Here is a 24,053-nt window from a genome sequence, read left to right on the forward strand (position 1 = left end):
CATCTCAAAATGTCATCTCTGACTCTTTCTCCCACAACCATGCTCTATTTAAATCCTGTTGATTCTTCCATTTATATCACTACTTCATACTCTACATACCTCTACATCATACTATCCATGCCCACTTTCAAACCCTGGCCCCCTCCTCCCTGATCATCTTTCACCTGCACTGCTATAACCTATTTCTTTGGGCCTCCCTTTCACTCACTTCTCTCCTCTGGTGCATCCAACACAGCTGACAAGAACGTCTTTCTCTCCAGTCATTCCAAACATGTCAACCCCTGTCAAATCCATTCTCTGACTTGGTCTTCTCCTTCCACATCAAGTTAAAAGCACTGTGTTGTGAATGTGTACAACTATAGCACTCCATAAATAAGTAATAATAAAATACCAGGTATTCAACAGCAATGGAGAAGCCATAAAGGAAATTTAGCTCTAAGATGGTCTAATGGATAAAGCAGTGGGCTAGGGCTTCTCAAGATCTGGGTTCGGCCCGTGACTCAAACAGCCACAGACTTCTTACAAGACCTGGGGCAACCCATGTAACCTATGACCCTTTGCCTCAGTTCCCCATTCTATAAGAGGCATAATACTTCCCTACTTCACAGGAGTGTTGAGGATAAATCCATTAGAATGTGAGCACTTCACATTCACTACAGAGATGAGGGTCATATGAGTACCTAGAGACAGAGAAAACTGGGTGGGGGGGAAGAGGTACAATTAAAAACACAAGACTAGAAATAATTTGTGCAAGAAATCACTCCTGAAGATGTTCAGTTGTGACACATTGGGAAGATGTGAGAAAAGTTCAGCATTAACGCTGAGTGTTGGGATTAGAACTGAGTGTGCAGTAAAGTTTCTTAGCACACCACATGAAGGAAGGACACAAATCTGGCACTGTATAAAGGCAATACATGCACTCTTTTAAAAGTTTTCAAATATTGTCTTTTCTCCTTCTATATTGTCAGTTTAAAATTCTGAAACCTACTTTATGTGTAAAGTGAATTTAGCAACACCAAACGCATGCCTAATCCTGCAAAAACCTACACACATGAATCACTTACTCATTCAAGTATTCTTACTGACTTCAAAGTTACTCATGTGCATAGGTGTTTGTAGGATCCAACCCTTTGACAGCATTGTTCATCTCTTTTCCCCCACCACCTCCATAAATTAAAGATTTCATGCATGTATTCCATTTGGTGTGCCCCCAATACAAACCATGTTCAGTCACAAGGCTTATGAAAACTAGAAAAGCACCAAGGCTGGGATTTCAAAGGGGTCTACGATAATTAAATACTCAAACCTTCATGAAATCTGGCTAGCTGTCTACTTTAGGCTCCTTTGAAAATACAGCCTCAGGGTTCAGGTATGTAGTTGTGCATAGAGTCATGGCAGTTTTGCTTAGATTGTCTTTTTGAACTTTAAAGAGGTGCAAATGCTTTGTGGATTTTTTGAATTATTTATTTAATGTAATTTACATTTTTCTCTCCCCTGCTTCCCCTTCCTCTTTAAAAATTACTTCGGATATTTTCTTGGAAGAAAGCATAAGGATCATGACAATATTCGTAACTAAAAGTAATAAATAAAATGGCATAAGATCATCTGCACCTGGCTGCTTATACCCTACCCTTGTTTGTATTTCTATGGTACAATAACACTCATCAAAACCAGAAGTGACCTCATTGGAAAAGAAGCAACAGAGCTATTAGGAAAGTGGAATTGACATCCTGGGGGAAATTCCTATATTTCAACATCTGTTTTCATTCCAAAACAGGATGAAAAGTAAAAATATCTAAAAAAAAACGAATAAAAAAACTGTAGAACAAAAAGTTCCAAAAAATGTTGACATGGAAATGTCAAAATTAAAAATATTAACCATTTCATTCATTTGAAACAAAATGAATTTAGATTTTTCCCCTTAAAAAAGTCAGAAAGTTTAATCAAAATTGACATTTTTCCTGAGAAAAAATTTGATTTCAACAAAACACTATATTGTCAGGAAATGGTTTCAATAGCAAAAAATTCTACCAAATCTAATAAGCAACAAAGGAAAATTTTAGTTCAGATTTAGGTCTTGATCAGATTTAGGTCTTGAAGTCCAGTTCTGGGCACCACACTTTGAAAAATATATGGACAAATTGGAGAAAGTCCATGGCCTACGAGAAAAGATTGAAAAAAATGGGTTTGTTTAGTTTGGAAAAGAGAAAATGAAGGATGACATGATAACCCATGTATGTAAAATGTTGTTATAAAAAGGAAGGTGATAAACTGTTCCCCTTACCCACTGAGGACAGGAGAAGAAGTAATGGGCTTAAATTGCAGTAAGTAGACATTAGGAAAAACTTTCTAACTGTAAGGGTAGTTAAGCATAGGAACAAATTATCTAGGAAAGTTGTTGAATCTCTCACACTAGAAGTTTTTATGTACAGGTGAGACAAAGCCTGAGCCCCAGTGCCCAGACCTGGAGCCTGGGGCTGAAGCATGAGCCAGAGTCCCACTGTCCAGGTCTGAAGTCCAAGCCCCATTGTCTGAGGCTGAAGCCTGGCCCTTGACAAACCCCTTGAAACCTGCTCACGGACCTCCAGGGGGCCGCGGGCCTGCAGCTGAGAACCAGTGGCCTACGTGATTCACCTTAATCACCATCCCGATTTTAAACCTCGGGCCCTCCACTCCAAGAATTATTTCACTCATAACGAGCCAGTGGCAAAGTTAGGAATAGAACCCAGAAGTCATTTCCTTCCATTATCCAAGAAACAGACGTAAATTTATCATTAAGGGTCTCTCTCTCTCTATCCATTGTCCATGAGTTTTAAGTGACACTTTTATTGTTTTGTTTTGTTTTGTTTACCGGACAGAACAGCTGTATATAAAATACAGATATAAAATAATTTGGGACATTAAACTGTCATTACCTATATATATTTAAATTGAATCATCGTATCTGAGCATGCTGCTGTTATATAAAGGCCTTTTTGCCTTCAGGTATTCAGAAACAATTTTCAGGCATATAAATTCTTCTCTCAAAACCACAATAACCCACCCTTTCTATTCAGTTTTAGATTGTATTGTACATTATCTTGATAAGGTCCCCATTTAACTTTTATTATTACCTCAGCTCAAGTGTCAGGCTTAGGACACTATTCTACACAAAGTTATTCCTTTTTTTTTTTTTACTGCTCATATACTTTATGGTTAATCAAATGTGGCATGGTGTTTTAACATGATGAGCTCTCCCTGTAAAACATTTGCCCCCAAAGATAGAACTGTGCGACTCTGAAAATGCAAAAATAAAAGACTTAAACAGTAAGACAGGGTGTGCAGTATCCTGTTGTGACTGATGCATGAAGGTAAGTCAAGGAAATACTTCATTATTACAGTAAGACACGCTATCTAAAATGTGTCATTATTTGTGACAGCAAATTGAAGGGTCCTGACACTGATTATGAAAGAAGAAAACAGGTTTTTGTATGTTTAGCGTATTCATCTGTTGAAAAAACCTATTAAATGGTTGTTATTAACATGTTGTGTTTAAGTAGCTGTAAGATGATTTAAGGTGCCTTCTTCCGTAGTCACTCCTAGTCTGTCATGTCAGAGGATGCCATAGCGATCAGATTTGAAACGGAGTGTTAATAATTAAAATGTTGAAGTTAACCATTTGAAAGTCAAGGAATAGCAAGGTCACATTAATTGTTTTCAAATGATAAATGCCCACACTTAAATGGCAACATCCCTGGAATCACACCTTCACATCCTTGTGAGGTCAGAGAATAGATTGGAAAGTCACACAGTTTGTGTTTATAAGTACTGCTGTTCCATCACCCCTCTTATAAGAGTAAGTGTTTCCTCATGTCACTGGCCCAAAAATGTACACCTAGAGGTTGCTATATCATCTTGGATAGTCAGTTGGAAAGTAAAGGAATATTATTCAGTAAATTAAAAATACCCCACATTACTTCTATTATTTTTTAAGTGTCAACAATGTACTCAGTGCTGCACAAGACAAAAAATACAGACAGTCTCTGTCCCAAAGAGCTTACAAGATAAAACCAAAACAGACGGGATGTACTAGAAAGGCCAGGCAGATCAATGACTGGAATCTTTTTCTTTCTTTTGTCATAAAATATTGTTAGTTTTTTAGGGATGGTTGTCTAAGTACTAAGGCAAAAATTTCAAAAAGTGATTTTTGGGTGTCTCAGTTTTTGGACACTCAACTTGAAACAACTTAAAGAGGCCTGATTTTCAGAAGGGATATTCAGCACTTCCTGAAAATCAAGCCTTCTTTGGGTATTTCTAGGTTGGCTCCCAAAATCATTAGTCCATTTGGAAAATCTTGGACCATGCCTTTGGAGAGATTTGAGCTTCTGTAATATCATTGTGATTCCTACAAAACTTTTTCTTTTTGAAGTCTATAACCCTTTTTTGCATATTTCTAAATAGTCATTTTAACCTGATTTTCCAATTTTCCATTTCAGTTTGAAGTACAATGGATTCCAGTCTCTAAAGTACAGCAGTTATAATGATAGCCTTTACTCATTTTAGGTTAGGCTTTCTCTGCTACCATTCTGAGATAAGCTCTCCGTTCTTATTGAGAAATCTTAATCAATAGGACTACAAATCCCCTGGCTGAGATTTTTAAATAAGAAGCCAGTTTGCATAGCAGGGCTGTTAATAATGGCCAAAAAAAGTATCAGATACACATGCCTGGCAATAAAAGGGACATTTGATTTTATCCCCTAGGAACAGCACCATGGGCTTGGTTCTGCTCTGAGTTACGTGGATGTAACTCTACTGAAGTCAGTGGAGCTACTCCTGATTACAGTGGTGTAAATGAGAAGAGAATCAGGCTCGATGTGTGAGACAGCAGAGATCAGAGTTAAATGTTGCTGCATTAATGTTGCATTCATGTAGACACACTGCATGGTGTGAAAAATTAGTTCAGTCAATGCAGCCTACTCTGGTGAGCTGCAAAGGGCATAAAGCTGCACCTGTGCAGGTCACTTTTTACAGCAGTGCCGCGTGTCTAAAGTAGGGGTTTGCTCTGGTGCAGTTACAACAGCATGGCTACAATGGCAGCTAGTGCCGCAGTACAGACCACTTAACATATGTCGACATCAGCTGTACTCTTCAAAACTATTCTCCCAGTATGCTTTTGTGCTATCTCAGTAAGGACCGAATCCTGCAAACCTTTGCTCATGTGAATAGTTCCTTTCATATCTGTTCTTGTGTGTGAGGACTATTCACATGACCCAGGGTTTGCAGGATTCGATCTCTGTATTGCTAGTAGACTTGGGCAAAGACTCATTTTTACAGCACTGGAATACCAGCAGTAATAAATGTTATCCTGTTCCTCACATGATTTACCACCACTCATTGCTATAAAGAAGACACCTTCATGGAGTCAGGGGCTTACACAGGCACTGTCAAGAAACTAACAGGAAATGTTAAATGAAACTGGCTAAAGAGAGTTGGAAAATGACCTCCCGCATTCCATGTGTTCTGCTGTTATGCCAGTGAGAATAGTGAGTTATCTCCAAAATTCATCTCCATTCTTTTCTTCTTTTGTTAATCTTCTGGCAGGAAATATGAGAGGGCAGGCAGAAAAAAAAACCCTGCTAGAGAACAATTCCCCAGGAAAAGCAGAAGGAGGATAGGGGAAAACGAGTGGAACTGAGTAAGGTATTTGCATCAAAACACGAATTATACAAAAAGCTCTCCTGTATTCTAGTTTCTCCTCTAACTCAAAACTCAGGACAAGTTAAGAGAGATATTTGCTAAGAGATGTGAATTTTTCACGTAAACCTGGGCCCACCTCCGAACAACACAGTGGGTTAATCAATGGCTTGGAAGAAGATTAATCTATGATGTGCTGGTTTGCATCTTGGGCAGCCGGAAATGACCAAGTTGTTTTTTTTAATGAATTTTGATCTACTATTTGATGTTCAAAACAAACTTCAGGGTCAAGGAGATGTGAGTTCACACTGATTATTTTTTCTTTGCTTTTAAATATTTATGAAAATCCATGCAGAGTGAAACCCCAAAATTCCATGCAGCTCTAGAAATGAACAGAATCAGTTAAAAGGAAATATTTAAGCCCTCCAATTGGAGCTGGGCCTCGTTTCTCCTTCCTTCCTCATAGGCACAGTCCTATGCGGGAGATGATGTGGAGCTGGCTTACCCGAGAAGCATCACTCCAGAATGCAACTTTTTTGGGGAGAGTAACTTCCCTCCTTCTCCAGCTAGTACCAGGTTTACAATGGCACGAGTGGCACCAGGCGCACATTCAAAAGGGGACCATAATAACTACTTGGAGGCTCACAAAGGTTTCATCCAGCCCTGACCAGCGCCAAGCAGTGTGCTGGGAGTTGTAGTTTGCACATCACAGCCTTCCACTGAGAACCTTGGACCTGCGCGACCAGCTACACGACCACTCTCAGAATGCCCTGCACCATGTTGTGAGCTCCCTCAGTTGAACTGAGTGGCAGCAGAGTGGACCAAAAAAAAAAAAACGGTGCAGGGAGAGGGTTCCTGGTGCTGGGGCACTGATCCTCCACGCCGCCCTCCCTATGGGGCACAGGCTAGGCGCTCCTGGCTTGGCCCTCCCACTGCCGAGTCCTCCCACTCTCCTGGGGTGGAAGCAGTGCTGTAACTCCCAGCATGCAGCCCCTGGCGACCCTGATGCCCAGCCATGGGCTCCGGGGCACCATCTTGACCCTGCAGCTTCACCCCGGGTGTGTGTATGTGTGTCCTCGGCCACCATTGGGGTGGCGTGGGGGAGGCTGGTTGTCTGTGGCCCTCAGGGCCAGGGGAGGCGGTGACAGTTGCTCTGGCTGCTGCCCTCACCCCCTCTCTCCAGCTGAAATGCCTGGAAACTTGCCCCCGCACTCTGGGGGGAGGGGAAGAGGTAGAGCACCGTTTGGGGGGAAGGGGTAGTTGTGGGGCAAGTCTGGGTGTAGGGTTGCCAGGTGTCCGGTTTTCAACCAGAACACCCGGTCGAAAAGGGACCCTGGCAGCTCCAGTCAGCACCGCCAACCGGGCCGTTAAAAGTCCAGTCAGTGGTGCTGCAGGGCTAAGGCAGGCTAGTCCCTACCTGTCCTGGGTGGCACCGCGCTGCACCTTGGAAGTGGCCAGCAGCAGGTCCGACTCTTAAGTTGTGGGGACCACGGGGCTCCGCACACTGCCCCCGGCCCAAGCTCCGGCTGCATACTCCCAATTGGTCAGTTCCTGGCCAATGGGAGCTGGGGTGGGGCGCAGCACCTGAGGGCAGCTTGTGGAGCCTCCTGGCCCCCACACCTAGGATCCAGATCTGCTAGCTGCTTCCGGGGCATGCGCAGCACTGTGCCAGGACAGGCAGGGAGCCTGCCTGAGCCCCACAGCACTGCCAACTGGGAGCCACCTGAGGTAAGCCCACGCTCCAGCTCCTGCCCCAGCCCTGAGCCCCCCCAAACCCGGAGCACCCGCCTGCATCCCAAGCCCCTAATCCCCAGCCCCACCACAGAGCCCACACCCCCAGCCAGATCCCTTACCTCCCCCCCACACCTCAACTCCCTGCCCCAGCCCAGAGCCCCCCCCTGCACCCTGAACCCCTCATTTCTGGCCCCACCCTGGATTCCGCAGCCACAGTTAGAGCCCTCACGCCCTCCTGCACCCCAACCCCCTACCCCAGCCCGGTGAAAGTGAGTGGGGGGGGGAGGAGAGTGAGCACCGAGGGAGGGGGAATGGAGTGAGCGGGAGGCGGGGCCTTGGGGAAGGGGCAGGGCTAGGGTGTTCAGTTTTGTGCGACTGGAAATTTGGCAATCCTATCTGGGTGTGAAGCAGGAGCTAGCAGTGACTTTGTGGGTGGTGGGGTAGGAGAAGCGGGGTGTGAAGGTGTGGGTTGGGTATGGGGGGAGTGAGGGAGGGGAGTCTGGGTTGAAGGTGGGATTGGCTTTGTGTGGGGGGGGCAGTAGAAGGGAGGGAGGTGACAGCCCTGGGGTGAAAGTGGGGGGTGGGCAATAGCAGAGTGATTGAGGAGAGCCCTTGTGTGAAGGTGTGGGTTAATTGTGTGTGGGGGGGGGAACAGTAGGGGGATGAGGGAGGGGAGCCCAGGTGTGAAGGTTGGGGTAGGAGCTGGAGGCTGGATTGTGGTGGTAAAGTGTAAGAGAGAGTGTGTGTCTGTCTGTCTGTCTCAGTGGCCCTTTCTCCCTGCAAAAGACAGGCACCAGCAATTTTCCTCCCCATACTCCACCCCCGTAACTTTACTGTTTCACTTAAAGTCATGAGGGATGGTGAGACAAAGGGAGTAGGCTACAGAAACTAACTTTTTAAAGAGTTTTTCTAAACATTATTGAACCAAAGTAGAAAATCTAACTTTCAAAAAATATATTTACGAAACATTATTCTGGGTGGAGGAGGGGGTGGTAGGGAGATGCAGGTGCAACTCTGTTGGCTGCTACAGCCGTGCTTAATATGGCTCATAACTGTGCTAATTAAACACAAGTGTTCAGGCCCCCAAGCAGGCTCTGTGTGTTGAAACAAAAAAGACAAAACTAACAAACAATCCCCTCCCACACAAGTAAACCAAACTGAATAATATTCTGGGTATATTGATCCTAGCCCAGTTTGTTCCATATGGGCTGAGTGGAGGTCTCAATCAAGCATGGCTTCAAATATCTTATTTTGGTCTTGAATAACTGTTTTCATCCCCATCCCCTCAGAACCGTGTTTACTATGGCACCGATGGTGCTGTAGCGCCGAACCCACACTCAGAAGGGGCCCATAATGACTACATAGGGGCCCACGAAAGGCTAATCCAGCCCTGTCCCCAGCTGCTTTCCAACTCCATTGACTGATGCCTGAGAGGAAGGAATCCATGGCTCTGCCTCTGTCAGTGGGGCATTGTGTCCCCTCCCCCACGCCCCGCCCACCGCCGAGGGTAGGATCAGAGTGGCACTGCAATCTCCTAGGAACAGGGACTGGAAACCTGCCTGTCCATTACAGTGTTTCTTTCATCTTTGCCTTGACTTGTCCCAGTGCAAGCATCAGATAGAATCTGGCCCTTTCTATCTAGCTAGGAGTGCTAACCATATCATTGCTGTATAGAGCACCATTCAGCTACACCGGGGTTCTCAAACTGGGGGTTGTGACCTCTGAGGGGGTCACAAGGTTATTACCTGGAGGGTCACAAGCTGTTAGCCTCCACCCCAAACCCCACTTCACCTCCAGCATTTATAATAGTGTTAAATATAAAAAAAGTGTTTTTAATTTATAAGGGGGGGGTCACACTCAGAGGCTTGCATGTGAAAGGGATCACCACTACAAAAGTTTAAGAACCATTGAGCTACACTCTCACAGTGGTACATCTCTAGCATTACTGTTGCCTCCCAATTGCCCAGTACCAGGTGTACAGACTAGTTTCTCCCTCCCTTCCCCAGCGATATTTAAGCTTTCTGTCCGAAAGGGTGATTTTTTTTTTCAGTTATGCCAAGGAGCCAGTTTAGCCCTTTCTCTGTGCTGCCTGGAATGTTTGGGATATCTGCTGTGAAAATGGTGGGGAAAATGGGATTTAGTGCACTAAACTCTTGTTCGGTCTTTTTAAGCCTACCTGCACAGAACAGACTTAGCTAGATCTTACCCTTTAACTGCTCTGTTTTGGCTGGCCACACTTTTTGCATGTTACCTTCCCCTCTTTCACCCTCTGCAGATTAGCAGAGTTACACTTGCTTTGCACATTCACACAGTGTCTCAGCTGAGCAACTTAGTCTACTTTGCTGCATGCCCTGATTTTCTGACTATCTTGTGCCTAATGACTAACATATACCACTATATAAACCATTGTAGAATGCTGACTCTGGACTTCAGCATGGAAAGAAAACACTATTGTAGAAGTATGTTTCAAACAGGCCAACACCAGAAGAGCTTTCCATATCATACACCTTTATATGCAGGATTGCCTCTGATGGATCAATCAGCTCCCACTGGGCATGTCCCCAGGTGGTGCATAGGGAAATGTCCTGCAGATATGCAGGACAGCTGAGAATATTCATTAAGCAGTGGCAGACCTACTGGTGACTTCTCTCAGCAGGGCTTGGTGGGCTGCTGGTAGTGTGGCTACCTCTAAAAATGCTACGTAGGCCGTATGATGGAGTATGTCAAGGTGAATAAAGACCTCCTTAAATTAAGTATTGTCTGGGCAGGTGAGGTTGATTAGCCTTGGCAGGCAGCTCACCTTGGAGAAGGAAACTCCAATTTCAAACCTAAGGAGTCAGGCTTGGACATCTGACTTGTAAAGCTTATCCAACAGATCAGCTCATGTGCACTGATGTCCATGTCAAGCATACCCCAGAGGGCTGGGTTCCCCACAAGCAATGTACAACAACTTTGCCTGACTGTTCTAACTAGTCATGGGATGCTAAAGCTAAAGAACTGAGTGAGTAAGCTGAGTAAGTGTGCAAGTTGCAATGTAGAAATGCTGACTGGAAGTGTGGAGCTACATGAGGTCTTAAAGAGAAGAGTAAATGTGGCATGTGCATAGGAGACATGGAAACAAAATAAGATTGCAAGGGGCCTAATGCGTGTTAGTCCAATTGAAGACAAATTGAAGGAGGCTAGGCTATCCTGGTATGTGCATATTCAACGGAAATCTGAGAACAACGTAGGTAGAATAGCTCTGGCAACGACTGTGGGTGAAAGATGACCAAGTGGGAGACCAAAGACTTGGTATGTGAACTAGATATTAGGTGACCTTAGTGAGAACAATTTGTACCAGAGCCTGATGAATGATCATGAGTTTCAGAGGAAGGCTATAAAAGTCACCAACCCCAAACAAGGAAAGTGGCAAACAAGAAATAGTAGTATATCCAGGGCCAGACCTCCTAAAATGTGTCAAACAGGATAGAAGTACAAGTGCATGATAGTGAAGACTTTTCTGGTGTTGGTGTTCAGTGAGCTTCCATGACAGAAGCTCTGTTCACTTTGTCTGTAAAGTACTGAATGCTTACTACTTGGGGTTTGAGTCTGCTCACAGGTTGGGTGATGTGTCTCACTGGTGATCCTGTAAAAACATATTAGGACTGACTGTTACTGATGCTCACATTGAAAAATACCTTATTCTTCAAAAGGTCGGATTGGTGTCAGTAGGATGATTCATGGAGTAAAGGGCTATTTAGCATAAGAGATGAGCCCTTAGTGAAGTTCAAGATAAAAACATTGGTACGCGCTCTGATACCTAAGAACGGAATGGGACATTTTCTTTGTTAACAAAGTTGATATCATGAAAAGAGACATTAAAAACCTCCCCCATGTATTTCTCTGTGAATCTAATTCTAACCTAGAGATCTAATCTTTTAGAAGATTAGGTAATTATTTTTTATACAGATCCCCAAATGTGATAGCTTATGCACCTCACATTCACAGCAGGAAGAGATGTTTAGTTTAAGATAATCCTAACCTGTTAATACAAGTAACTGTTCAAGAGGCGCTTAGGGCGTCTTTCAAGGAAGAGAAGAAAAGGAGATAATTTAATCTCCTAATAGCCCCAAATTACTGGTTAAAAACTGTGTGATTATCAAATTGCAACACTATCAACCAGAATGGAAGATTCAGTGACGTGGCAGAAGATCAGAACATATTTATCATGAGACATGTTAATGCATGTCTATTGATAGCGCCCTACTGCCCACTCAAAATGGAACACCAACGTTTTTGTATTAAAATTGCATAGTGCCATATGCTGGCTTTGGATACACAGCCCCACACACGACACCCAGAAGCTAATGGAAGATCCAAATTCAACTGTTTCAAGTCAAAGGATAGTCTATACTTTTTAGCCAATTTAATGTTCTAAAACTGTTTATCTTTTTTTATAAAAACAAAAATATTTGCATGCTTTATTTTCAGCTTTCTGGCCTGCTCCTCATCAATCCCAATTTAAAATATTATTGATTCATTTAATAAATTTTCTTGGGGGAGAGGGGGTTTGCAACTGTTTTCCTGTAGGCAGAAATATGCTTTACTCATAGAAATTAAGCAAACATGAGTTGTGGATACAAAATCACTGAGGCACTTTTGAAAACGTTACCCTCATCTGGACAGTACTGTAATTGTTCTTGCCCCAATGAAGACACATATCCTTATGGAGCAAAAATTTAAGCACATGCTGAGATCTCATTGAGTCAAAAGGGACTTAAAAACATGCTTAAAGTTGAGTGCTTATCTGTTTTGCTGCAACAGGACTTTAAATATCAACTGACAATTACTTTCCTACCTCATCTCTGCTTCTTCATTCTCCTGAACACAAGCCTCCCAACAACAGGATGGCAGAAGAGGTTTTAACATCATAATCTAACTTAAACATTTCCTGGGAAGGGGGGCACCAGCCCCTTCTGGCTGCATGGCATAGGAATACCACACACCTTTTCAGCATCCCATAACCAGTGTCTAGCCACACATGAAGAACCACCACATCTGAACTTTCCCAAACGTTGTCTGTTCTTTACAGGTTCTACGAGGTGAAACAGCAGCAGTAAGAATCAAGCTCTGACTTCAGTATTTACATTAAACAGTGGAAACATCAGCCTCCACTGTAAGAGAAATGCTGCTCCTTTTTCCCATTTATAATCACCACCCACATGTCCTCGTGGCACTTCACTCACGGCAGAGAATGATTCACCTTTTCCTCTTTCTATTAGAGAACTGCAATATGTTAAATTGTACAGTCTTGGGATTCAGCTTAGTAAGTAAATGCAGAGGAGCTGGATACTCACTCTCCCGTCTTGGGAGCCAAGGGAGGCTGCTGATTCTGTTTTTCAGACAGTCCTATTTTACGTTTTAGGATATTGCTCACAGCAGCCTTCAAGTCAGGAGGCTGGAGAGATTCTCCAGCTCAACACAGAGTTTAAAAATGTGAACCAAGAGCTGCCCTTGCACAGCCTCCTATTGAGCTTTTTAAATGCATAATAAAAGCTTTTAAAAACCTCTTCTCACCCTGAGTAGAATAGCTAAATTCATTGGCAGGAAGTTTGGGAATTAATGTCACTGCCTAAAGAAAGCTAATGGAACCTGAAAATAATACTGTATATCAGGGGAGGACGTTGTGTTGGTGAAAAGACTCCAAGAAAATAAATAGAATAGATGCAACTTTAGACCTTGTTGCTCAGATTTTCCCTCAAGGTGAGTAGGGAGGTTTGGGGGATACTGAGCTGGTTTTGCCATCAAAATTGTTTTTCATCAAAAGAAAAAAAAAGCTAGTCACTAATACCACAAGAATTAAGGTATTTTTCAAAATCCAGAAAATTGGATCTTTTAAAAAAAAACATTTAGCTTTTGGCATGAATAATTTTTCACTTCACTGTGTGAAATTATAATTAAAGACAGGAACCCAAAAGCTTTAGTTTTACAACGTACACAATAATAAAGAATTTGAGAAATATGAATAGAAATAAAGAGAGAGAGAGAGTAGCAAAGAGCTTGCCTAAGAATAAAAAGTACCAACAAACGTAAACCGTAATGCTATATATAATTAAATGCATTTGAAATCAATTTGTTTTCTCTACATGCATAAAAGACACGATTTTCAAAAACTCCCACTGTTGGTCCAACTACACTCCCATTAAAGTCAATGGGTAAGCTCCCATGGACTTTAAAGGGAACTGAGTTAAGCCAATACTGTGCTTTTGAAAAAATCTTACCCACGCTCTTCATAAACATCCTATGTATGTAATACAGTGCATGAAAATAATCATATACCTTAACAGGAATGAAGAAGGGTTCAAAATACAGAGGGAAGATGAAACCATAGATGCATTTAAAGACAATGAAGATTTCCTTCTACTTCTATGCCTTGAAAATACCTTAATCAAATAATCTGAGACAGAATTTTAAAGTTCAGTCAGTTAAAATGGAACATTTACCTTGTAAGATTCAGACTCCATTGATAAAAGCAGGAAAGAAAACAGCTCAGTGCCAAGTCTCCCAGGTCTTGCTTACTTCCTATAAAGAAAAAGAGGGAGATCACATTAGAAATCTCACTTGCAATCAGTTTTTTAAAGTGGTGATGCTTTTAGTGAAAGATAGCTGGGTTAGAAAATGTACCTTCACAACATATTAGGCCCCTATGCAAAGAAGAAACAAAAAAAAATGAAGCAGTTTGCCAGACATGTGAACATTCCTGCTGAGGTAAATGATCTAAGAGGCTAGTGCACAAATGAAGAAGTGTGGGGTGGGGTTGTGGGGAGCAGCTACAGCACTAGAAAAAACAGCAACACTAACCAGTAAGCAAGAATAATTTTCAATTTCTGATTGGAAAAATAGAAACACTTAAGCAACCTTAACTACAGCTGTTGTGAGTTCTCCAGCTGTAATGATACACTGCATTTGTATAGCACTTTTCATCCATCTGTCTGAAAGTGTTTTTTCAAAGACAGAAAAGCATTGTTTATCCCCCATTATACAGATGGAGTAAATGAGGCAGGGAGACTTTAAGGGCCTGACCCCGGCACCCATGCCAAAGTAAAATGGGGGCCTTCCCATTTACATCAAAGGGAGAATGACAGAGGTGATTTGCTCAAGGTTGAAGACTGAGTAAATGGCAGAAGGGAAAAGAGATGCTCATGGAGTCTAAAAGTAACTTTGTACTGGAGTGTTTTTGGTTTTTTTTATTTCCAGAATGACTTTAGTGAGAATGAAGCAGTTATAGATTGTGCAATAACTCAGGTCCCTTCTAAATTGACATCTGGTTATTATTAATGTCCATCTGCCTGTAAGACTTATTTCTGTCTTGTCACACACAAAAAATATGAAATTAAGTCTCACGCAGTCTTTTTAACTCTACAGTTTTGACCAATATGTGCCCTTTGTGGCTTTCATAGATATTCAGGAAATGAGTCTGTAGAACACAAGTCTTTTACACTGCTCAGCACTCAGAACAAGCTGTTCCAAGACCCTGAAGAGGTATCTGACATATGACACATTGTCTTTCTGTAAGGCAGGCAATATATATAGAGAGAGGAAATCATAAGTACCCATTATAATATTCTTACACACACACAAAGTTATGAATAAGTTTACAAAAAATGATAATTAAATTAAAATCAACATTAGGAGGTAGCAGTTATAACAATTGTTTTAAAGCCTGGAAATTTGAAGTTGTTAGGAGTTCCATAATCAGTTATTATTCTGATTCCATATTCTCATTCACCTAATTCATGGTGTAGTATGCAAGTTACAAACCTATGGGGTACCTCAATCAATATACATTTTGTCTTTGGAGCATGGATGCCATAGACTATACTCTTTTACTAATTATGGAATGAAGTTGTTTGGGTGATTGTATATGGAGAGATAAATATTTTTGTTGAAATAAGAGGTGGCTCTTCTGTGATGGTGATGGAGATCTCTAAAGAGCTCCGCGTCCTAATATCTTCACTAAATTTACAGTTTGGTTAAGGGTTTCAGGTCCGTGTTAGAAAAGTGGATGAGGATATTTTGTTAATGATTTTATCATTTAATTCAAGCAGGGATTAGGAGGTATAATGTATCATATGGCCTATTATTTTGAGAGGACAACACTGACAGTTCCACACTCATCTTGCTTGTCATGACTTCAATTCCCACTTCCCCCAGCAAGAGGCAACTATTACACTGAAAAATGTAGAACAGAAATGTAATGAGAGTAGTCCTCCTTGTGCAGTTTCCAATACGTCCCATTCTTGATTGTACAAGTGTCCTGAGAACAGATTTGAATGGTATTTTGGCATTTCTGCCTGTGCAGAAGAAGTGCAGAAGAGGCTGAAAATGAAAAAAAAATCTGGTCTATATTGCCTAAAAAACATGGTATTCTGGTTTATATTGCCTAAGAATTCTGGAGATTTTAGTTCAATTTCAGAAGGATTCAGGAAGCAGGGTGCCAGAACAGTTGACGCCTGCCAATCCAACTGCCTCTTGTAGCAGACAAGGAAGTCAGCATGGTCTTCTATAAAGACAAGGTACCAAATATTGGACAGAAATGGGAATCCAGCTTCTTCCTAGAGGGTATTACCCTAAGGAAGGGATTTATCAGGGAGATACCTCAGGTAAACCTCAATCTCAGGGCAATTTGGATAAACTTTGCATGAACATCTAGACTTTCTGATGCTTATCTGAACCTTTTGAAATGCACCCATCACTACTAATTATCTTTTCATTAATGCTGAACCTGACATCCAGTGTTATTTTGCTGCAGGGGTATTAATCCAAAGTAAACATTGCTTGACAATACCAGTTACTGCTTAAATTATTTAACAACCTACTATACTCTTGAAATATTCCTTTTTATAATCTCTAAGCATTAGCTACACAAATAGGATTAGTTATGACAAAAAAGGGAAAAAAATCCTCATTCAGGAAGGTCTCCCATGTCAGTGACACATGCACTGAGCCAACCAGAGCCAAGAAGTTATCCAAAAAAGAAAAAAAGAAGACAACGACAACTTGAGAAGAAATTAGTCTGCTTGATCCTAAGTCTAACAATACTCTTGTATTTTCTGTACCTGAGCATAATCTTTGTGCCTCAGGCTCTTTCTGGTCCTGAAATCTGTGCGTCTGTGTTATCTGTAATTGCACATTCTTAAAGAAGAAGTGCTGTTGCTTTAGGTAACATTATTTCAGTTTATGCTAATCTCATGCAGAAGGATACAGGTGTGCCCGTCATTCAAAAGCTTTGAATAACTAATTTCCCCAATTTAAAAATAAGCTAATTCAAAATAATGAAAACTAATAAGCTAATTAATTTCAACATAACCTGAAAGCAAGCAAGATATAAAAATGTAATTGTGTAATGTAAGCATGAGTAAATCCAATAGATAATTAATTTATTAATTGTTATCACACATGTCATATAGGCAGAGACATGCAACCAAAAACAATTAGCAAATGCACACAACCAGAACCCTACAAATATGCAGAACTGCTGTGCCCAAATCCTATGCTATATGTCATGCCTGGAGACAAACTAATGAATCCAATGGCAAGTTAAAAAAAAAAATCAAACAAAAAACCCCCACATGACTTTAATAAGACACATCTCTTTTCATTAGCCTTTGAACTATAATCTCCATAAAGATTGCAAGTTACATTACCGTAAATAAAAATTAAAAACATCTTTACCATACACACCTGAGTCACTGCTTCACAAGGCAAGGAGGAGAATATGGTCCTGGTATACATGTGAATAGAAATGTTCTTATAATTTTGGTTACACCTATATACCATTATAATGGATGCATTATAAATACCAAGATAGCTAGAGAAGACAGGATTTGTTCGGTTCAAGAGCATCAACTATACATTTTGGAGGTTTTCCTATTTTGGAGGGTAAGTGCTCAACTAGGAACTAATGGGCTGTTGCTTCTTTCAGACCACCTGACTGCACACATCAGGACTCCTTACATCCTTCCAGTCCTACCAACAAGCTTCCTGGCTGCCCACCATTCTATCCCCCTCTTTTTTAGGGACTCCTTGCAACTCCTCCGCCCCTCCTCCTTCCCACTAAGAGTTGTGGGAGTCCTCATTTGTCCCATCTCCCATTCCAAAGTCCCCCATGCCAGTGGTTTTGTGTACACCTTCATTCCCATTTACCCCCATTCCTTCCAATGCCAGAAGCTCTGTGTGGCTCCCTTCACCCCATACCAGCTTGTCTCAATTCCCCATCACCAAGGATTCAGTGTGCCCCTCCACTCTCCAGGGTCCCCCATTTTCCACACCATGCCAGAGGCTCCTTGGCTCCTTCCCCAACACCTTCACAAAGTACCTTTCTTTTCCCCAGACTGGAAGGGAGAGGTCAGACGTGGATGGCGGGTGTTCTCTTTTCCTCACCTGGAGCAGACTTTGAGAAGCAGGATGTTAGGAAGGAGGAAGGAAAGGAGACTTTTCTCTCTTCTCCGCCTGTGCTGGCTGGCTATCTACCCCATTGCTTCCACTAGAGAAAGCAATTATTTCTCTTTTGTCATTCAGGGTGTAAACATGTTAAACTCTATTGGGAAGATGAACAGGAGTATTGTTATGCTGCAAGATGTCTGTCATAGTTTCAGGGAAACTGCATCTGTATTCCCCCTCCATGATCCACCAAAGGCATCCACTTTCGGTTACCGGCTCCCAGCCATCACCTACCCTAGGCAGAAACCTGCATCTTACTCTCCTTTGAATGGGGATTTTAAGGCTGCACAGCTCCCTGATTTACACTGGGATATCCCCAGCAAGCCCAACTGCCTAAACAGTCCAGTGCCTGAGCTTCGCTTTCTCTCCAAAGACTATGACCAATATATTGCCCTTAGTTATAAGTTACTACATAGTTCCTTCTAAGCAAGCACATTTATTCTTCAGGTAAAAGTATTATAGAGAAAACATATTAAAACAATAAAAAAAAACCTACCCACACATTAAAAAGCTTACCAGCAATCACTTCAAATTCCAACTTAGGACTCTGGTAGATTTTAGTCTTTCAAAACCCACAATTGGGCTTTCCCTGTGGTTACAAGTTCATATGTCCTAGATCCAAAAACAGAACAAAGACTGAGCAGGTCAGACATTTCTTTATACAGCTCAGACTTTTGATCCTGGTCTTCTGTCATAGGTAATCAACAGATAACCACCCTCTTCTCAGAGGGTAGCTTCAAAAGGCTGGGGGGTTTGCATAAATAGAATGTAGGGAATTTGTATTAATCTCTCCCTAGAAAATCCATTTAATTATTGTCCCCAAAGTCCATACTTGTCTAGCACATTTTCAGCATAGTCTTTTAAGCTCCCGGATTTCAAATCCGTCACATCTCTCCCTGTAGAGAGATTACATACAATCCCAGCTCACAATAATACACAAACTTAAAACAGTAAGATCCTTCAAAGAATTTGCCCTATCTCTCACAGTGTTAACAGGTGCCATCAACAGATGTCAGTGGCTCCACGTGTCCCTAATTTTCTCTCTTTTGATCTTCCAGTTGTCACACAAAATCAATAAGGTTCTGGCCATGGATGCCTAGAATATTCCCTAAAATTGTGGAACTGATCAGATGTAGCATTCATATACACAGAAATGCTATCAAGATGAGAATAAGGCCTTATAAATTTGGCCAATAAGCAATTTTAAGTAGTGGATTTCTCTCTCCTGGCACTTATTACCAGGTGTAATTTTTTCTTTCTAAAATGACCTATTTACTGTATAGCAGCTTTGAAAGGCAAGTAGAACACATGCTATTTTTTCATAAAGTAAGGCAATTTGGTTTTATCATAGTTTATAAGCATAGTACTCCAATTTCCAGGGACGTTGACACATAGCAGCAACATTTGCATTGATATTCCAATTCTGAAGGAGCCCTTACGTGTTAATGGCATTATTGTCCATCTCATAAACATTTACTGACAATTTAACAACACATACAGGAGTCATGAGGATGCCAATACAATTACACTGACATTGTATCTGCTCTGTGATAATATTCAAGAGTATTGTACTCGGCTGCTTACTGTGTTTCATACTTCTCACCTCTCCCTCATTACAGTCCCAAATGTACCTGTCTTGCACAAACCTGCTGAGATATCCCTTCTATTACTGTAAATTATTTAAACAAGAAATATTGACCCAGGAAGCTTATATTATAACATTTAAGCAAAATAACTGATTTTGCATCATTTTAAGCTCTTTGCAATATTACGTTTCTTGTCTCTCACATGTGGAATTTTTGTCCCCCATTGAGCCTTGGGAGGTTGAAATCAACACTCACCTATGCTACTCCCCTGAAACAGTGGCAATTAGATATTTAATAATTTTCAGTACCAGCAGCATTGCTTAATTACATCACCACAATCCACTTTACATCCACAGGAGTTAGCAGTAAGAAATTACAACACTCAGAGCTTCTTTGAGAAGAACATAAGAGAGGCCATACAGGGTCAGACTGATGGTCCATCTAGCCCAGTATCCTGTCGTCTGACAGCGGCCAGTGCCAGATGCTTCAGAGGGAATGAAAAGAACAGGGCAATTATTGAGTGAATCCAGCTCATTGTCCAGTTCCAGCTTCTGGCAGTCAGACCTTTAAGGACATCCAGCACATGGGATTGAATCCCTGACATTCTTGGCTAATCGCCATTAGGGGACCTGTCCTCCAGGAACTAGTTATACTTTTGGCCTTCACAACAGTCCATGACAATCAGTGCCACAGGTTGACTGTGAGTTCTGTGAAGAAGTACTTCCTTATTTTTGTTTCAAACCTGCAGCCAGTTAATTTCATTGTGTGACCCCTAGTTCTTGAGTTATGAGAAGGGATGAATAAGTCTTCTCTAGTCCCTGTCTCCAGGCCATTCATGATTTTATAGAGCTCTATCATCGTCATCTCTTCGTCATCTCTTTTCTAAGATGAACATTCCTAATTTCTTTAATCTCTCCTCACATGAAAGCTGTTCCATACCTCTCATCCTTTTTTGTTTCCCTCCTCTGTACCTTTTCCAATTCTAATAGATCTTTTTTTGAGAAGTGGCAACCAGAACTGCACACAGTGTTCAAGGTGTGGGCATACCATAGATTTATTTAGTGGCATTATGATATTTTTCGTCTTATTATCTATCCCTTTCTTAATGGTTCCTAACATTCTGTTAACTTTTCTGACTGCTGCAGCTGTGCAGATGTTTTCAGAGAATTATGCACAATGATTCCAAGATCTCCTTCTCGAGCGGTAGCTGATATTTTCACCCAATGAATTTTGTACTTATAGTTGGAATTATTTTTTCCAATGTGTATTACTTTGCATTTATCAAAATTGAATTTCATTTGCTGTTTTGTTGCACAGTCACCCATCTTAGGAAGATCCCTTTATAACTTCTTGGAGTCAGCTTTGGACTTAGCTATCTTGAATAATTTAGGATTATGTGCAAACTTTGCAACCTCACAGTTTACCCCTTTTCCCAGATCATTTATGAATATGTTGAACAGCACAGGTTCCAGTACAGATCCTTGGGGAACCCCGTTATTTATCTCTCTCCATTGTGAAAACTGACCTATTAAACTGTTACTGATCCATTGGAGGATCTTCCCTCTTAGCCCATGACTGCTTAGTTTGCTTAAGGGCCTTTGGTGAGAGACCTTTCAAAGGCTTTCTGAAAGACCAAATACACTATATTGACTGGATCACCCTTGTTCACATGTTTGCTGACACTCTCACATAATTCTAGTAGATTGGGGAGATACGATTTCCTTTTACAAAAGTTGTGCTCGTCTATTCTGAACCAATCAAATTTGAGTTTCTTTGGACATTTTCTCCCTGTCATTCTGCATTCAAATCATGAAGTTCACTTTACAGATTCCCCCCTCCTCTTTAACCAGATAAAGTGATCCAGATTCTAAAGTAAAAGAAAGATGTGTCTAAGAAGAAAGGTAACTCACCATTTTATGCTTATATTTGCATGCATGCACACAAAATTTAATTGTTTACACAATAGAAGTCTACTAGTAATGCAACTTTTAACTTCTATTAATATGAATCTAGAATTATCACTGTAGCAAAATGATTTTAATAGATGTTTTTCTCGTTCCAAAGCAAACGGTTATTTAGTTTTGCACTTGTTACAAGTGATGGAAGGCATATAATGCAGAGCTAATTAGTTTAACTAGCTGTGTTTATAGCACCAGTGATCTTTGTCTCCAGATTGGGAAATTGAGTTCCTACCACAGAGACTTGATAGGAATATAGTCTTGAGGTGAGTATCAATACATTTATTTTTTCATGCCTTTTGGCAATGTCACTTTCAGGTTAAGAACTCTAGCCAGAAATATTTTTTCGTGCATACTTTGGAGTTGGAGCAGCTAGTGAAGCAAATCAAAACACTCCTTAAACTCCAGATGCTTCATTTAATAAATTCACCCCAAAGCACATAGACTGCCATCTGAGCATATGTGATAGAAAGATAAGATCAACTTAAACTAATCTGTGTTTGATATTGTCTAGTATGCAGTGGAGAACCATTCTAAGCAGGTTTTTGTTTTGTTTTTGTTTTTAAGGAACAATGGTCTATGACATCCATACACTGTTGTATGCAATTTGGCTTTGTGATGGAGTACAAATAGCCTGTCAATAAATGAATTGCACTGACATTATTTTAAGAGCAGACTTGCTGTGAGTTGGCAATATTTTCTACTTGAACAGTAAATTAGACTTTTGGGGTGGTTTGATTGAATTCCAGTATGCTTGCGTTTGACTGATAAATACTTCATTAATGTCAACAAACTTTGATCCAGCACTGCTGAGATCATTTGAACTGGTGATTTACTTCTTCCAATTAGTACTCCCAATGGTAGATGTCCAGGGAAAACACTGAGGCTATTTAGAGCATATTATTCTAGAAAATGAACAAAAACCGCCCAAAGACATTGAACTCATTTTCTTGGGTGACTTTCACAATACTGTTTTCTTATCTTCATTAATGGATTAAAAGTCCACATTATAATTTATACAAAGCAGACGATAACCATTTCTTCCCTTATGATTGATACATGTTAATGCCACCAATATCAATACTGGAAATTCTGGACACACAGGGTGGAATCCTGGGCCCACTGAAACCAATGGCAAAACTGCCATTGGTTTCAGTGGGGCCAGGATTTCACCCCTTATCTTAATCTTTTTTGTCATGTGTGCTTTATTACATATAAGTTCAATACACAGAACATAGGACATTCAATTCAAATTATATAATTCAGAGTAAGATTTTCTCAGTCTGATGAAATATCATAAACAGATTACAGTTAGGGCTGTCAAGCAATTAAAAAAATTAATCACAATTAATCATGCAATTAAAAAAAAACTGATATATAATTGGACGATTAATTGCACTGTTAAACAATCATGGAATACCATTTATTCAAATATTTTAGATGTTTTCTACATTTTCAAATATATTGATTTCAATTACACACAATAAAAAGTGTACAGTGCTCACTTTATATTTATTTTTGACTACAAGTATTTGCACTGTAAAAAAACAAAAGAAATAGTATTTTTCAATTCACCTAAGACAAATACTGTAGTGCAATCTCTTTATAAGTTGAACTTATGAATGTAGAATTATGTACAACAAAACTGCATTCAAAAATAAAACAATGTAAAATTTTAGAGCCTGCAAGTCTACTCAGTTCTACTTCTTATTCAGCCAATCACTAAGACAAACAAGTTTGCTTACATTTGCAGGAGATAATGCTTCCCACTTCTTGTTTACAGTGTCACCTGAAAGTCAAAAGAGGCATTCTCATGGCACTGTTGTAGCTGGTGTCGCAATATATTTACGGGCCAGATGTGCTAAATATTCATATGTCCCTTCATGCTTCAACCACCATTCCAGATGACATGTGTCCATGCTGATGACAGGTTCTGCTTGATAACAATCTAAAGCAGTGCAGACTGACACATGTTCATTTTCATCATTTGAGTCAGCTGCCACCAGCAGAAGGTTGATTTTCTTTTTTGGAGGTTCGGGTTCTGTAGTTTCTGCATCGGAGTGTTGCTCTTTTAAGATTTCTGAAAGTATGCTCCATACACTGTCCCTCTCAGATTTTGGAAGGCACTTCAGATTCTTAAACCTTGGGTTGGTTAGAAATCTCACATTGATTCCCTCTTTGCGATTTGTGAAATCTACAGCAAAAGTGTTCTTAAAATGAACATGTGCTGGGTCATCATCCCAGACTGCTATGACATGAAGTATATAGCAAAATGAGGGTAAAACAGAGCAGGGGACATAGAATTCTCCCCCAAGTTGTTCAGTCACAGATTTAATTAACACGTTATTTTTTTAACAAGCGTCATCAGCATGGAAGCATGTCTTCTGAAATGATGGCCAAAGCATGAAAAGCCAAACAATTGTTTAGCATATCTGGTGCATAAAATGCCAGCTACAAAAATGCCATGCAAATGCCTGTTCTCACTTTCTGGTGACATTGTAAAAAAGAAGAGGGCAGCATTATACCCTGTAAATGTAAACAAACCTGTTTTTCTTAGCAATTGGCTGAACAAGAAGTAGGACTGAGTGGACTTGTAGGCTCTGAAGTTTTACATTGTTAC

The 24,053-nt window shown here is 40.8% G+C and overlaps 1 protein-coding gene across 2 annotated transcripts in view; it reads right to left on the bottom strand.

Annotated features, from left to right (window-relative positions):
* LINGO2 (leucine rich repeat and Ig domain containing 2) overlaps positions 1-24,053 on the bottom strand; it is a 757,476-nt gene that overhangs the window by 464,956 nt on the left and 268,467 nt on the right. For both annotated transcript variants that reach the window (XM_084628753.1, XM_084628754.1), the window contains exon 2: positions 13,890-13,968. The gene's annotated coding sequence lies outside the window, so the exon portion shown is untranslated. The remainder of the gene's footprint in view (positions 1-13,889; positions 13,969-24,053) is intronic.

This window comes from Lepidochelys olivacea (assembly GCF_965140295.1).
Source record: "Lepidochelys olivacea isolate rLepOli2 genome assembly, chromosome: 5".
NCBI classification, from domain to species: domain Eukaryota; kingdom Metazoa; phylum Chordata; order Testudines; family Cheloniidae; genus Lepidochelys; species Lepidochelys olivacea.